Source organism: Melospiza melodia, chromosome 3 (assembly GCF_035770615.1).
Source record: "Melospiza melodia melodia isolate bMelMel2 chromosome 3, bMelMel2.pri, whole genome shotgun sequence".
NCBI classification, from domain to species: domain Eukaryota; kingdom Metazoa; phylum Chordata; class Aves; order Passeriformes; family Passerellidae; genus Melospiza; species Melospiza melodia.
Window position 1 is genome coordinate 73,742,886 of NC_086196.1, and position 15,481 is coordinate 73,758,366.

General features: G+C 42.0%; 1 pseudogene; it reads right to left on the reverse strand.

The window, feature by feature from the left end:
- Nucleotides 1-13,741: 13,741 nt before the first annotated feature.
- Nucleotides 13,742-15,481, reverse strand: part of LOC134416593 (calpain-8-like) — a 44,262-nt pseudogene continuing 42,522 nt past the window's right edge.

A 15,481-nucleotide genomic window follows, 5' to 3' on the forward strand; every position in this document is an offset into this window, starting at 1 on the left:
TCAGCAGTATCACTTGATTGTCCCTTTATATCAGGTACTTTATCAGGTCTGCCACATCTTCATCTCACTATCAGGGTTTTTATCTTTGGGAATGATGAGTCAGGCTGTTTTCAGCATCATTCAACACCAAAAGCAGTGTGCCACCCCCTTCTCATTTCACTGCTAATAGCTTTGCAAAACCAGTATTGTTCGAGTTGTTCTCCCCCCACTCCAGGCAGAGCATCCTGCTACAACTGCCCTTCTGAGCAGTCACTAGAAACTATTTACTTTGACTAGAACCTCAAGTATATTATTCACTCCTGCTGCCACCAACAACCTTGAAGTTAGATCTTTTTGTAATAGCATTTCCAGATGAAGTCATTAGGCCCAGTTATCTTTAAGAGAGGTAACTGTTACTGGAAAAACTATAAACAGCTGTTGAGAGAGGTGATCTCTTATACTAAAAGTGATAAAATATGGCTAATTGGGCAATGCTTCATTTTCCTAGGGTGAAACTATGACTGCTGGGAGGATACTAATTGGTCTGATTCTTGCAGCACCTTCTGAACTCCTGACTCTTGACTTTTGCCACTCTCTCTCTCTTCAAAGAAAAATGCCTGGAAAAGGGGGGAACATTAGTTAACCTTGTGCTTCTCTTGGAGCTCATCAGCTGTGATTAATGGTTTGAAGGGAGAAAATCCTTCTTGCATGAGCTCAAAGAGTGACCTGAAGGATTGCTGTAATGTAGTGTCTCCTACACAGTTTGTGATAGCACTTCCTTGCTATTTGTTCCAAAATTGAAATTTGTGTTCAGTTTGTAGCATGCCAGGCCAGGTGGGGAATATTTTACTAGCCTAAGAGACTTACCATTACTTTGAATATCCTTGCTTCTCCTTTATTATTTAAAAGGCAAAACCCTGAGGGTTTTTTGCTTGAAGATTATATTAAAATCATACCAATGTTTTGATTTCAAACCTTAACATTTCCTGTAAATTAAAATTTTGAGGAGAAAGAAATTGCATCAATTAATTGATATTCCCATCCTGCTTCAGCTCTCTTCTGAGACTGAAAATGCAGTAAGCCTGATTGTTTCGACACAGAGGCATTTTCTGACAAAAACGGCATTTTGAACAATCATTTCTCAGGTAGCTGTTACAGAGGCAGTCTGAGAGTTTTCCAAGATCTCCCTCTGCCCACTCTGGTACTTCACCATTGCCAAAACTTGTCCGTGCCGTTCATATCATTGGAATATCAAAATAAAGGGTCTGCTTTGTCATCCAACAGACTCTGGACTTACCAAAATGGTTGAGGGAGCTGCTTTGGACCATAGCTGCATATGAGAGAGCTGAGTCACAAACTGCAGGTTTGCATTTGAGGTGAACCTTGAGATAACCTCAGTGGGGGATGTGTGCAGCTGTGGGATGGCATCAGGCAGCACTAAATGAAAAGGGGAAAATTCCCTGGCTTTCCCTGGATGGTGAGCCTTGTACATCAGGACTTCAGGAGGTCAGGGAGGTGCAGGCAGTGACACAGAGAGACACGCAGCATCAGCTGCTGCTCAAGCACTCCCAGGTTAATCTACAAAATTAATATATTCAGTGCTGATAAAGTAATCCAAGATAAGATAGGAGATAATCAGAGCTGGTCTTATTAGGATGTGATATAATTAATTTTAAATTACTTATTTGTGAAACTGTGATGATCAGTGTTGTGTTTTCTCTCCAGATGACAGGATTATTAGTCAGCTTCAGGCTGCCTGGGGGTATGAAGCAGGCAGGAATGTAGTTAAAAAGCAAGCATATACATGCCACACTTATTATCTTAATACCCGTCCCCTTTTTTCTCCCCATCATGCCCCCTGACCGTATCTCCTTGGTCTTCTACTTGCTTGACCTCTGGCAATGTCCTGGGTTGACTATATGATACTTTTATCCCCAATCGTCTTGTTCTGTTTATGCTGAATAATAAATTTTGCAGCTTTAAGACTTGTTGCAGAGAGTGAAGGCGGGAGAGAAGAAGTGCGCAGTTTGTTTTCAGACACTGCACTCACTCCTCCACATTCCTGCTCTTGGACTGTGTTGTCCGCGGTTGAACAGACAGGACAGAGCTCTCCTTTGCTTTTAGTTAGTTTAGCTAGCCGAGACAAAGAAGTTCCCTAGACTGTGTTTTTTTCATTTTTCCTTTTTCTTTGGACCTGTTTAAGCCTGCTGTGGACTGAACACCCAGCAGAGCACCAGCAGCTAGCACCTGTGGCCCACCGGGCTGGGCATGGCCCACGACATTTCCAGCACTGGAGGGCCTGATAAGAGACTGAGTGAGATGAACTGCAATCCAGGGAAGGGACTTTCTCAGTTTGTCATCTCTTTTGGAGCAGCAAGGAGTTTTATTGATTAATATTGTTTAGGTTTTATTGTTTAATAAACAGTGTTTTTCCCACTTCTTTCCAAGGAGTATTTTGTCCTGAACCTGTTGGGGGGAGGGGCCGATTGAATCTGCTTTCCTAGAGGAGCCCCTTTGGGGATTCTCTACCAAATTTGCCCTGAACCAGGATAGGCATGTATTAAAAAACAACTGACAATCAAAGGTAAGTACAGTCACTTACTACTGCTTTTGAGCAATATTAATCTGAATTTAATTTCAGCTGTTGCAACACAGTGTGAAAAAGAAGCACTTTCTTTAAACACCTGATGAATTTTCTCTCCAAGCCTCCAAGATTTCATTAGAATTACCCAACTGAGCTTTATCTTGCAGTGTTCAGGTCACATTCACAAAATGTTTTACAAACAAGAAAAAAAATTCTGTGATTCTGTGAGGAGACGACACAGAGAGTCAGTCCTTGATTCCTTTCCCCCATGCCAGGGTTCACCCAAAGTTTGTCCCTTGGTACAGATTTGCATTAAAGCAGTTGAAGTGAGCTGGAATTGGGCTCATGCTTGGAATCCATCCTGCGCTGACAGTTTGATTCTGCACTCATCTCTTTAAGGCAGCTCCAGCACTGGTGGAAGTCCCTGGCAGCACAGCTGTATTGAATACAAAGTATGGGGCATCCCTTCCTAGCTGGAAATTAAGGATGCAGCCACCTGGAAAGCCAGGGGCAGTGCTTTATTCTAATTGACTTTTCAGATATCATGAAGCCTTCTGTCACATTCCAAATTTTTTTCCTTAAAGAAAAAATTATATGTAATTCTATAAAATCCAAATAAGGCTTATGTTACATTTTAAATGGTTCCTACTGATTTTAGTGTGTTTCCATGGAGTTCTTTGTAAAACAAATTCACAGCATTCTTTATACCTGCTCAGAAATCAGCTCAAATTTAAAGTTTAGTGTCAACAGAATCAATACCTAGGAGCTTTTGCAATCTGTCCATGCCTCCTTAAAGACAGAAGGTGCTACATACAGGATAGAAATTGACATAATAAATTGCACACATTAAAAAAAAAAAAGAAAGAAAAAGGTGTTGACTGGAATTTCATCAAGCAAAGTGAGACCATTACAGCAAGGTTAGCTCAGACTCTGTCACTTAAGCCCCTCTGGGAGAGGAGATGCTTGCAACATCTCTCCATTATTTATACATCTTTGGCTCATTCTGGCCATGTTTCTTAAGCAGGTTTCTCAGTAGAGAACCTTTAAAATAGGGTGGACACCCCTGTGAGGGTCTTTCCCCTTCATTCTCCTCTGACAGAGCTTGTTCTGAACTCCCAGGCAGACCCTATCCCGGCAGCAGCACCACGCTCCAGCCAACCAGAGCACATTCCTGCAGAGCTCAAGGGGAGCTGGAGCTTTCCTCTGCTTGGGAGCAGCTGAGCTGGAAAGAAGCTCCTAAAAAAGCTCTGCTTAAAAATACCCAGGATCTGCCAAAAGGAGCTGGCATGTTGTCATTTCACCAGTCTTTCCACACACGAGTACTCACTGGGTCTTCGAGTTAAACAGTTCTAGCCTTGAAAATGTTTTTGAAAACAAGCAATACTAACTTCTTTCTCTGAGCAGGAATTGGTGACATTTCCTTGACTCTTCCCTATATTGAGTCGTGAACCTCATAGTCAAAAATTCATGTCCAAAATTAAAATTAATAATATTTATTATTTTTAGAGCTTGCCATTGTCACTGGCATATTTGAGTATATTCAACAAGGTTTTTTTGAGGATTAGAGCATACTACTAATCTGAACTGGAAAGAATGAACTGTTTTATTGTTTTATCTGACCTTTGCTTGTATTAGAGTCAAGCTTGTCATTTCATGGATAACTAATGTTTTATTGTCTTTGTATTCCTGTTACTCCTATAAACCCTGAAAAGTGTGGTCCAGATTTTATTTCCATTCTTTATCACCAGGGAAATAATGTACTGAGTTCCCAAACATTTATGCACTGTAAATTCACTTGAAGCAAAGATGCCACTCAGGGTCCAGGCTGGAAAAAGGTATCAGGGCCTATTGTGTTTGGTGCAACCTCTATTGAACACAATGGTCTGGCACATCTTCCCAGGTTGATTGGAGGCAATGAGAAAGTTAAAAACTTTTTCACTTGGAAACTGAGCATATAGTTTTGAATGGATATTGTGGGTGACAGCCTGCATGCAGAAGAACTTTTCCTTTTTGAAAGAGGACTCTCTTCTAAAACTCAACACCAAGATGAATGGTGTTGCAATTCCAGCAGAGCCGACTGTCTCATACCAAGAGAGATTGCAAAGCAATAAGTTGGGTCTAGAGGCTCAGGCAGACTTTGCTGCTGTTTTATACTGATTTTAATCAGGCTGTGCTGAAAGGCAATTTTTGGATTTCACTGTTTGTGCAGTGTTTATGGATGTGGCACCTGGTACACGTCTTATCCAATTTGAAAGCAAATCTCTCACAGATCTTGGTTATAGGAATGGATGACAGGGAAAATCTTGGGCCAAAGCCTTGTGTTGCTGGGAGTGAGTTAAAAGGGCTAGATTAAAAGGAAGTGTTACAGCTTGGATATCATCGCCATTAAGAAGCATGTTTGCAGACAGATATATTTGTCCCTTTGGGCACCCAGATGTTTCTCCTCTGGAGACTGATCCCTGTCAGAATAGCTTTTTAAATTCTAGTGGTTTTTTATTCCATCCCACAAGTAATTTTCTAGAGCTGTTAGAAAACAGGAGTTAGGAAAGGATGCTTTCAGGGGATCTGGGCTGTCATCAGATCTGTAAATCAGAGCCATGGGTTGTCCCCATGTTGTGCTTCCCGAGGGAGGTCCAGGGAGGTTTTCCTCAATTGGCAGAGACCAGGATTATATGAAATTATTTTAGTATATGTCTTAGTGCCTTCAAGCCCACACATTATAAATAATCTTTAAAAAAATAAAGAAAATATGCTTTTCTAGGTTCTCTTGTGCTTTAGAGTAATTGTTACTAATCAAAAATACTTCAACAAACTCAGTAATTGACTAGAACTGGGCTTTGGAAATACCATTCACAGTTTCATTGCCTTATAAATCTATAAATAAAGAATAAACATATGACTTACACTCTGTAGCTATTGTTTAGGATGCAGTAAAAGTAGCAAAGGAAGGAGGAGGAGGAGAAGTGAAATCTTTCTGAGAGGGTGCAAGTTCCTTCTGCTCTGTGGCATGTCAGCTCCTCTCTGCTCAGCAAAGCAGAAGCTGACGGGACCCAGAGGGGTGAAATTCAAAGCACTGGTGGTACCTGCACAGCAGATGGGGACAAGTCTATTTGAGGTAACATAGAGCAAGGACCAGTCTCCTGGGAGGGATCTCTGGTCAATCCAGTGGACCATCCTGTCTCAAAGTGTCAAAGATTAAGTGTTTCAGAGTAGCCACACAGATGGAGGATTATTTTAAACTTCACAGAAGGTTTGCTCTCAATTTCTAAGATTAGTGGTCATCTCAAAGCCTGAAATGATGAAGTTTCTTAATTTTTCAAAAGGTGGTTTAGCAATAAAGATTAAAACAAAACCACTGATTGCCATTTTGTCCATTCCAATGTCTGATCCCTCTTCTCATCTTGCCAAATACTGTAGACCAACAACATCCAGTTACAACAAGTTTTGCGTTTTAGTTTGAATTTGTAAAATCTATTTCCTTTGATCAGGTCTAAGTGTGTTACATCAATATTATATTGAACATTTTCTTCTCCTGCACTACAGCAGATGTTTTCTTGAGAGAGCTCCTGGCAAACCCATTGGCCAAGAAGTTCAGTTCTACAAAATTTGAAAACAAGGGAAGAAAAAAGATACAAAATCTACCAAATATTGCTATGAAATTCTTGGCTGGTTTCAGCAAAATATGGGGATAATGCCAAAAGCATCCAGACTCCAGCTACTTGCCAGGAGTGGTGGAAACCCAGATGCACCAATGCTATGTTAAAGCACACTGGTGCAGTTGAAAGATGTGGAATAAACTTCAGGTATTTAACTTCAATCTGAGTGAAAGGGAAAGTGCACCACTACCTGGCAGATGTATTTGGCAGCACTGAGATGTGTGTGCTCCCTGGCAACCAGACTCCTCACACTGGGATTTTGGGTTACCTGGCTTTTTATTGACTGTGGTAATTATTCTTGCATGGTTTTATTGCATGCCTGCCTGCACCCCTGTGTATTCCAGTTACAATGGTGGAATAAATGGAGGTGTCTGGAGGGGGAGATTCCTTCTGTCTGTCAGGTCATTTGGGTGTAATTGTGCTCCTTGTTTCAGGAGCATGCCATCTACTGATAAAGACCTAGTTATTCCCCAAATTAGATGGTACTGAAGAACACATAGCCCAGCTCCTGGGTATTGTAAGACCAACAAAACTGTGGATGAATACTGCCAAAGGCTTCCTCTGGCTCTTGTTCACAGGACATCTTAACAACACCCTTCTATCATGAAGTAAGTGTCTCCACAACAGCCCCATGACTGCAATGGCCCTCCTCAGCCAGGGACCCATGTGAGTGAGGGCATCCATCTGGGCCTGGGAGATGTCACTGCAGCAGCTGAGGGCTCTGCCAAGCACTCCCCAAGCAGTCTGTGCAGGCTAGCACAAAATAAGGCTGGGGACTGCACTGATACAACCACAGCCAGAATAATCTGAGCAATAGATAAAGAACCAGGAGTGATCCCCCAGTGTAATTAGGAAGAGCACAGTTATGAAATTAAGAAAATTAAATAAATGTAGATGTAGGGAGTGCAGGTTGAAGGCATATTGCAGCATCGGCTTGTCTAGCTCTGTGGTACTTTTGAGATCTGCTGATGGTATAATTTGTTTTGCAGTGTCTCTGAATGAGCTGTATTCCCAGATTTCTCTATTGACCACTCCTATGTCATGGAGCATAATTTACTACAAACAGCAGAAAACTCCAGCCTATCAGAACCGATACCAAAATATGCTGAGCACCTTGTGCTCAATGCGGTGAACCTCATTAGTCTAGCCAGAATCACTCCTCCTCTAGCTGAGTTCTGATTTAGCTGTCTCCATCTCTCCATGAAATGATCTTGAACTTTGGGATGGAAACATCAAGTATCCTTAAGCCAGCTATCACTGTGTTACCAGCTCCTTTTAAATGAAATGAGTGAGACCTGGCCAACAGCATTCTACTTACCTTTATCTCTCAGAAATCTCCCAAAAAAGAGTTCATTCAGGGGAAAAGAAAGTTGAAGTAAAAAATCGTTCTCCTGGTAGCTGAGGAAATCTCATCTGTTGTAGGTGTAGGAATCCAGAGAAACAATACCATGGTTTGACAAACACATGATTATTCAAGACATGCTCATATATATGTTATTCACAAAATGCACCTTGTGCTAAAAGAAATGTACATCCCTAGTGACAGTAGGGCATCACCATTCCATAGCTCCATTATATCACAGAATGATGATAGGACATCAGGTACTGAGGGGAGATATCCTTTGAACTAGAATAATATTTGCATCTTATGGAGGGGGGGAGGGGGGCCAAGGATTTTATGAGGACAGGCAAAGTTAAATCTGCCAGGGTAACATATAATAATAACCCACATAATTTTAAAAATAATGATTTTTTTTCTTCCTACTCACATTACTGGTATCATGATAGAATGCAAGGTGTAAGCTCTGAATTAATTATATTTTCTCTCTCCATAAAGCTTGTTCATTGTTTGTGCTGTAGTCAACTTGGACACTTAAATTTGGTTAAATAATTTCTCATTCAAGCTTTCATGCACCCAACACAGAGATCCTGTGGGATGCCCCACTGCCTGCGACACCACCAATCACCACCAGTCATCAATCACATGTTTGACAAGCACTGCATTTCCTGAGCTCCAACTCCATGCAAATTAATAAGCAAATATGATGATCTTTTAAAGCATTGCAAACCACAATTTGAAATAAAATGTGTTGGTCACAAAGCTCCTTTGAACTCTCAAGAGATCATACCTGCTGTGGTATGTGTACTGGGTAAATATGCACTGTGGTCTAAGAGTATGATTACAGCTTGGGAAAGCACATACAGTTTTGCAAACACAGTTTCAAGCTGGCTGGCTTAGTTACTGTGCCAGATAACTTATTAATATCAATTACCAAAAAAAGCTCTTTAAATAAGAAGAAATATTTTTTTCCTGATCAAGCCTACATGGATGACATCAAAGACAGGTAACCTTGAAGTCTTGGTGTCCAGAGAGCTATGCCCAAGAAATGGCCTAGGAGTGCTGGCTAATCAAGTAAAGGTGTGTTGAGAAACTAAGACAGAGAAACAAGAAATCTCTGGAAATGCCAAATCCTGTGCTATCTGTAGCTAAGCTGTGGCAAATGAATGCCCATCATTACTAAAGAGAGCACTAAAGATTTTACATTAAAGCAATGTCACACTGCCTTGGCCTATCCTCCTTCTCCTTTGAAAGCTTCATCAGACAAATAAGTAGCCTGACTTCTTTCAGAGGTATTAAAGTCAATGTGATCTACTGGTTTGATAATAAACCAGTTTCTGTGTCTAAACACAGGCCCTCAATGGCAAAGAGGTTGTCTGCTTATTTTCTCTTCATAGTCTGTGATGCCACTGCCAGGGCAGTGACGTTTGTGGTGGGAAGTTCTGTGGTGCCCCTGTGGAGCCACAGGGTTGAGTAAAGTCATAGGGAAAACACCCACTTACATGGAAATGTGGTTACTGTACCCATGTATCTATGATGCAATGAAGATATGTCTTTGGGAAGATTTGTGGTGCTTTCTACATGAACAGACTGAAAGTTTTCTTGGGGACTCTGTGGGGACTCAGTGCCCCATGTACCTGGACTCTGAGAGCTCTTTTGAAGTGGCCTCAGCAGAGCACCTGGGTGATGTTTGCCAGTGATTGTAGCTATTCCTGCTGCTCCACCTCAGCAACTGGTGGTGGTGTGGCAAGTCTGGAGCACAGTACAGATCCTGTGATCTGGGTATGGTTTGTGTCTTCACTGGCAGGGAGCGAAAAACTAAGGAGGGTGATGAAAGTTCCCCTTCAAAACCAGCCTCAGTGGTGTTTTATGTATAACAAAGGAACACTGAAACATTTCACTGTATCAGCTGAAAAGAAGCATACAGCAGAGATAAAGATGTGACAGTCTGTGCATTTTGGAGAATAAGAGAGAGACTGTCAAAAAGGATATGGGAATTTAGGGAAGCTTGAAATGCTTTAAGACATTGGAAAAGGGCCCTCACTGTTATGATCTCTGTATGAATGAGATCAAGCTACACTGTTCAAACTAGCCTGGGAAAACCTAATTTTGGTGAGGGATCACATTGAGGAGCACACCAGCTAGTTTGAACTTGAAGAAAATACCTTTCAATTTGGAGGTTTGAGGGTTTTTTGAATGAATAAAAGGTGGGTTAGAAGAAATATCTTAATCCCTCCTTGGGCTGACTCTGTAGTTTTTACATGTTTAGAGGTGAATGAATAGACAAAGCTACCAGTGGTTTACAGAGTTTTCCAAATAGCAAAAGAGGGTTTTTTTTTTTCCTAAGTCAGCCATGTGTATTCTGAAGGGAATATACATGTCTTCTTTCCTAAAACTTGCAGGGCCACAGAAGAACCCATTTTCTCCAGTTCCTGACATTGTTCAGCTCCTGAATGGACAAAAAGCTGCTTCATTCACCTTCTTCCTGGTTGTTATTCCAGTTTTTTGTTATTCCAGTTGTTATTCCTGGTTGTTTGTCCAGGTACTTCTTGAGTCCATCCCTCTGGATTATTTTCTGTTCTTCATCTTTGCATACAACCCTCCCCAAGCGTCTCCTGTCCACACAGTGCAAGTCAGGTGACAGCTGCATTGAAGATTTCAAAGACTGAGGAAGGAGTTAATGAGTGGCCAACAGTAACAAGTGAAGTGATTTGCTCTACTAAAGAAAGAGAGGGTTTTATGCTGTATGTGCCAGTTATACAGAGGGAGACACACCATGGCAACAAGCTTGTCAGGCAGAAGCAGATGAACTATCATTGGAGACATCATTAGTGGTGGAGAAACTTCAAAAGCTTTTGAATTTGGATTCCTTTTGCACCCAGAATCTCATCTGCTGTTATGGAATTTGAATCTCCAGTCTATAAGCTTAGACTGGGATAACAATAGCAGGCTGGGATGTTGGATGCATCCTGAATAACATGGAAAGGAAGAATGTGCCTACAGTAACTCAGTGCTTCCAGGCCTGTCTGGTTGTTGGAACTGTATGGAAAGTAAGAATGAAAACATACCATGGAGTCAGGTTCAGCAGGATTGTCTAAAATAAAGGGGAAATTTGAAAGGGAATTTGTAAAGGACTGTTCCTTCTGTGCTTACTCATAAACCATGGATCTAATCATTTGCCTGCACTGGTGGATTGATCCCCCTGTAGATCTCCCATTCTGGGAGGATGGACAGATAATTGCACATAAGAGGTTGATTCTTTTTATTCTCCTAGCTCATTGGCAGAATCCCAAATACCTGTGTTTGTCCTGTCCACAGTGCAGACACTTACTCTGATGCAAAGCTGGAGTCAGATGCTGATAAGGTAGGATTTATACCCACAGGAAGTTCCTCTGTAGGCAACCACAAAGCAATTAGTGCACAAGGCATGTGGGACTCTGAATATGGTCTAATGTGAATCTCATTTTACCAAAGCAACACACAGAGTTCAAGTTTCCGGTTCACCAGCCTGCAGTGCAGAGGAAAACATTCCTGTGGGCAAGTGGAGAGAGAAAAGAAAGATCTGAAGACCTGTGACAGAGTTTCTGTGGGAGTCTCTTTAGCCCTGCCATATCTACAAAGTGCTGAGAATGCCACACAGCAAAGTTTTCACTGTGACAGGGAACGGATCACAAATTCATGAACCGTTGTGACTTGCCTGGATTATAATTCCCCATGATAGAACTACTTAAATCTAAGGTGAGCTGCAGCCCTTCACAGCTCCAAAAATGAAGCACAACCAACATGCAGAGTGTAAGAGTGCAGAGTCTGGTTGTCCAAGCTGTGGCTCAGCTCACCATGCCCCAGTGCTTTCACAGGAGCTGCTGCGGGCATTTTAGTCAAGAGCTATTTTAGCCCCATCAGGACTAACTGGGAGAACTGATGAGCACAGACATTTGCCCAGCTTGCAGCATAGGGAAGGAAAATCAGGTGGACATTAATCACCTTTTTGCAGACGCGTCAAGTAAAAAGGAGAAGCATATTCAATCCCATGAAAAGGCTTATTTTTGAGCAGTTGTTCTCTAAGACCTGATAGCCAAGTGCTGTACTCAAAGAACAAATGAAAGAAGAGGTGGCTCCTCTGGCACTGCCTGCTTTCCAAAGATAAAGGAAGATGGAATGCAGCACTCTGCCCATCCTGTACAGGAGGATGAGAGCCATTGACATAACTGTGAGAATTATTGTGATGGGGGCATCTGCCTTGCACTAAAAGGAGAAGTGGGAGCATGCAATGGATTTCTGCATATGTTTGAGTTTTCCCAGTCCTGTGGAGAGAGGCCTCTCTGACCATAATTGGAACAAACTCGTGAGTAGTGTGTGTGAGCAGAAAGCAAATCTGAAGCTGCAGCAGCCAGCTCACCCTGCTGCATCATAAACAAGGAGACGTATTGCATGTGCAAGATGTAGGGCAGGGAAGGACATGCTCATCCTACTGAAAAGGCAGAGCATTCACCAGAATTTTCTGATGGTTTTGGAGAGCTCATCTTGTCCCAGGTAGCTTTTCCTTCCAGGCAAGTGGAGGTACACAGACATGTGTTTTTGGTAAAAATCTGCCAGGAGAAACTGGTGGCAACCCATGACATCTGTACACACAGGTCATGGCTAGTGATAGGTGCAGAGGGACAGTGGGGGAAACCCTGTGGTTCCTACTCCAGCTGTTTTTATCCTGCAACCCAAACTAAATATTTATTTATCTTTTACTGGAAGAGGACATCAATTAGAAAGGCAGAGTCGTGCACTGACGCAGGTTATGCATCCCTTTTAGTCACATAAGGCCAGCAGCAGGAAGAAATGTTGTGAGATGTAAGGTGTGGGGTTTGTCACCAGGCATTCTGTGTTCAGAGATGGGAACCAAACAACAAATAGCTTTCTTCCTGCTCAAAGGAAGAGCTTAGGAACCAGCAGGCATGCAGAAAGGCTTCTCTCAAACACAGCACTGAATAGAAAGAGGGGGACAGAGTCATGGTCCCACATCTGCCTTGAGGACACAGATGTCAGCCTGCATTCCTGCTCCTGGGGAGAAGTGTCCAACATGTCGCTGACCATGACATGCAAAGTCTTGTCAGATCATTACTGCAAGTTCCAGAAATATCTTCTGATTGCTAATACAGAGTGCTAGATTATCATGCCTGCATTGCTGTGATATTACTCTTTAGAATACTGTGAAATTTAATGTAGAGAGGAGCTTTTTTAAAGAAGATAAATGTTTACAAGGCCTTAGGAAAGCATAGAACTGTGAGCCAGTGCGAAGTTTAAGACAGTTGAAGCCAGCTATCTTCAGTTTCTTCTTTAAGTCGCAATCGACGTTAACACATCCCCCACATTCTCAGGCTCTGAGACCCCCTACATGTGCATTTTTTGGTTTTTGCCTTCATGAGATTCTGAGCTCCAGTCACTCATTAAACTAAAGCTCCAAATCATTTCTTTCGGCATGCATATGGACAGGCATTCACAGGAGAAGATTTCAGCTGAAATAACTGCAGTAAATTGCATCTGACCTTCCATCCTCTCTCCTTCTCCTGGAGGACTGAGCCAAGACTTGTGGAGGAGTGCCATCACATTTTCCTGATTCCCAGTTAATCCTTGGGGCTATGTCTGTGCCCAAATCCTCTGTGCTCCCAGCATCTCAGCATCTGCCTCCAAGCTCCTTATCCCCAACTTCTGCAGACACTTGCCCCAGCCAAAGCCGACAATTGTCTGCAAAAGGAGGTTGTTGCTAAGACAGTAACATAAATTTTGCCCACACTCGTGAGCATGGAGCAAAACATATGCTGGATTTTGCAGCAATGGAGATCCCCTCCATGATTTTGAACACTACTGAACTTTGCTGCACAGTCAGAAGTCAAACCACAGCCACCTGGGTCCATCCGTGCTAAGTCAGAACTGATGAGATTTCAGCATGGCACAGAGCAATACTCTTTGGGCAGGAAAAGTAAAGCAGGTAAGTCCTGGGCTTGTTTATTTGTTTGTTTAAGATTGCATTTATTTTATAACTGACAGGTGATAATTTTTATTGGCGTAAAGTAACTTGCCAGGAATAAAAAGAAGTTTCTCTTTCTTTTTTTCACAAGAAGTAGATGCCAAACAAGTGGTTTCATGCTCAGAAGAGCCTCAGAGGTCTCTGCTGAATTGATTGACCATGGTTCAAACCAGTGTGCAGCACAGCCACTGAGGGAGAAACAGCACCAGGGGTCAGGGCATCAGGAAGGTCTACAGGATGCCACTGGGGCACTCTTCTGTGCCTCTTGGAGAACAAGCTGGAAAAGACTGGAGCTGCATTTTAATCTTTTATATGTGTAGGATCCATCTGCTCTTGAACTTCAGGGAAATCTACTGCCAGGATCAGCCTCAAACATTGAAAGTGGGGTCTCTTCAAAAGGAAGATGAGTTCTGTGGGGCAAGCGGGAGAAAGCTTCAACTTTCAACCTTGAAAAACTTTAGGGTGGGAGTATGCTGTAGAAAGCGAAGGGAGACGACCCATCCTTTGATCAGCATCGAACTCTGCTTTATTGATCCAACATGCACATTTTATAACCGAGTTAATTAAGTTCATACATATTGCAAAACCCGAGCTCATCATTGGTTACAGATTACACACCAACCCCTCCTTTTGTTTTTAATACCTGTGGTTTGTTATTGAGACCAAGACTTGTTTTTCTCATCCTGTTGTGAACGGTTCTCAAGGCCTCCATGTTTGTCACTTTGCTTTCCCATACTTATCCAAGGACAAGATATTTACTTGTTATTGAAGACAAGCCTGAGAACTCTTGCTGTTTACAGAAACGTGGCTGAGAAACAGGCTTGAGAATTTGCTGCTTACAGCTGCCTTTTACTTTTCCATTAGCTGTATATTTTCATGGCCTTTTTTTTCCTTCAAGCCATGTCTGAGCAAAATTCTCCAACAGTATGCAATGTACAATTTCAGCTAGATTTAACTAACTGTGACTGAGGGTAGCAGGGCTTCCTAGCCATCCTTTCAAGCCATTCAAGCCATTCTTCAGCTGAGAGGACTAATTGGATGGACCTCTTGGGGCTCCTTCCAGCTGTTTCCTGAGATATATTTGTATTCTGCAAAGGGAAGGCTCAAGCTGATTGCTTTTACAACAGCTTCAACAGGAAAAATTTGCATTAAAAACAATGTGGGAAGAAAAAAGACCTGGCATCTTAAAAGGTTTCTTCTAATTCTGGCAGGTCGATCAGCACATTATCTGGCAGAAAGAAGAGTTCCCTGCTGTGTGTTTTCTAATGAATTGACCACTGCCCTCTAAAAAGAGATAGTGAAATGCACTGTGTAAGCACCTTATCCATCAGCCTTCGGAGTTTTGAAAGTACCTTTATTTTTTTGCTCATATAAAGGTAAAAGTTCATTCTACTAATTCAGACAGGCCTTGTGGGCTGAAGAACATTTTCACATAAGCAAACTTGCCCTTTAAATCACTACCATGTTCTCTTATAATAACAATTTAATCTTTTACAATAGTGATTTAAAATAAGTGTATTTTAGTGTGGTCTACTGCTGCAGTTGGATCAGGTGGTATTTCAATCTGACCAGACTTACTTCAGGCAGAGAGATCTGGATGACTCCATTCTTGTCTTTGTCCAGGAGATAGAACACTTCTGAAATGTAGAAGGTGGGGGGGGGGGGGGGGGGGAAGCTGGATATAAAATATAGAGTTTGGCATGTAGAGAATCACTGCTCGTCAAAATGTAAAAGTCTGGCTTTTTGCCATGATCTACTGGAAATTTAGACTGGCTCTGTAAGATAATATTACAGTGGTTCTTTCTTCTTACAAATAATTTCTGAGCTGCTTCATGAGGTGGAATAGATCTATAGCAGCAAAATGGGAGTTGGCAGCAGGACAGCTATAAAATCTGATGTGGTGG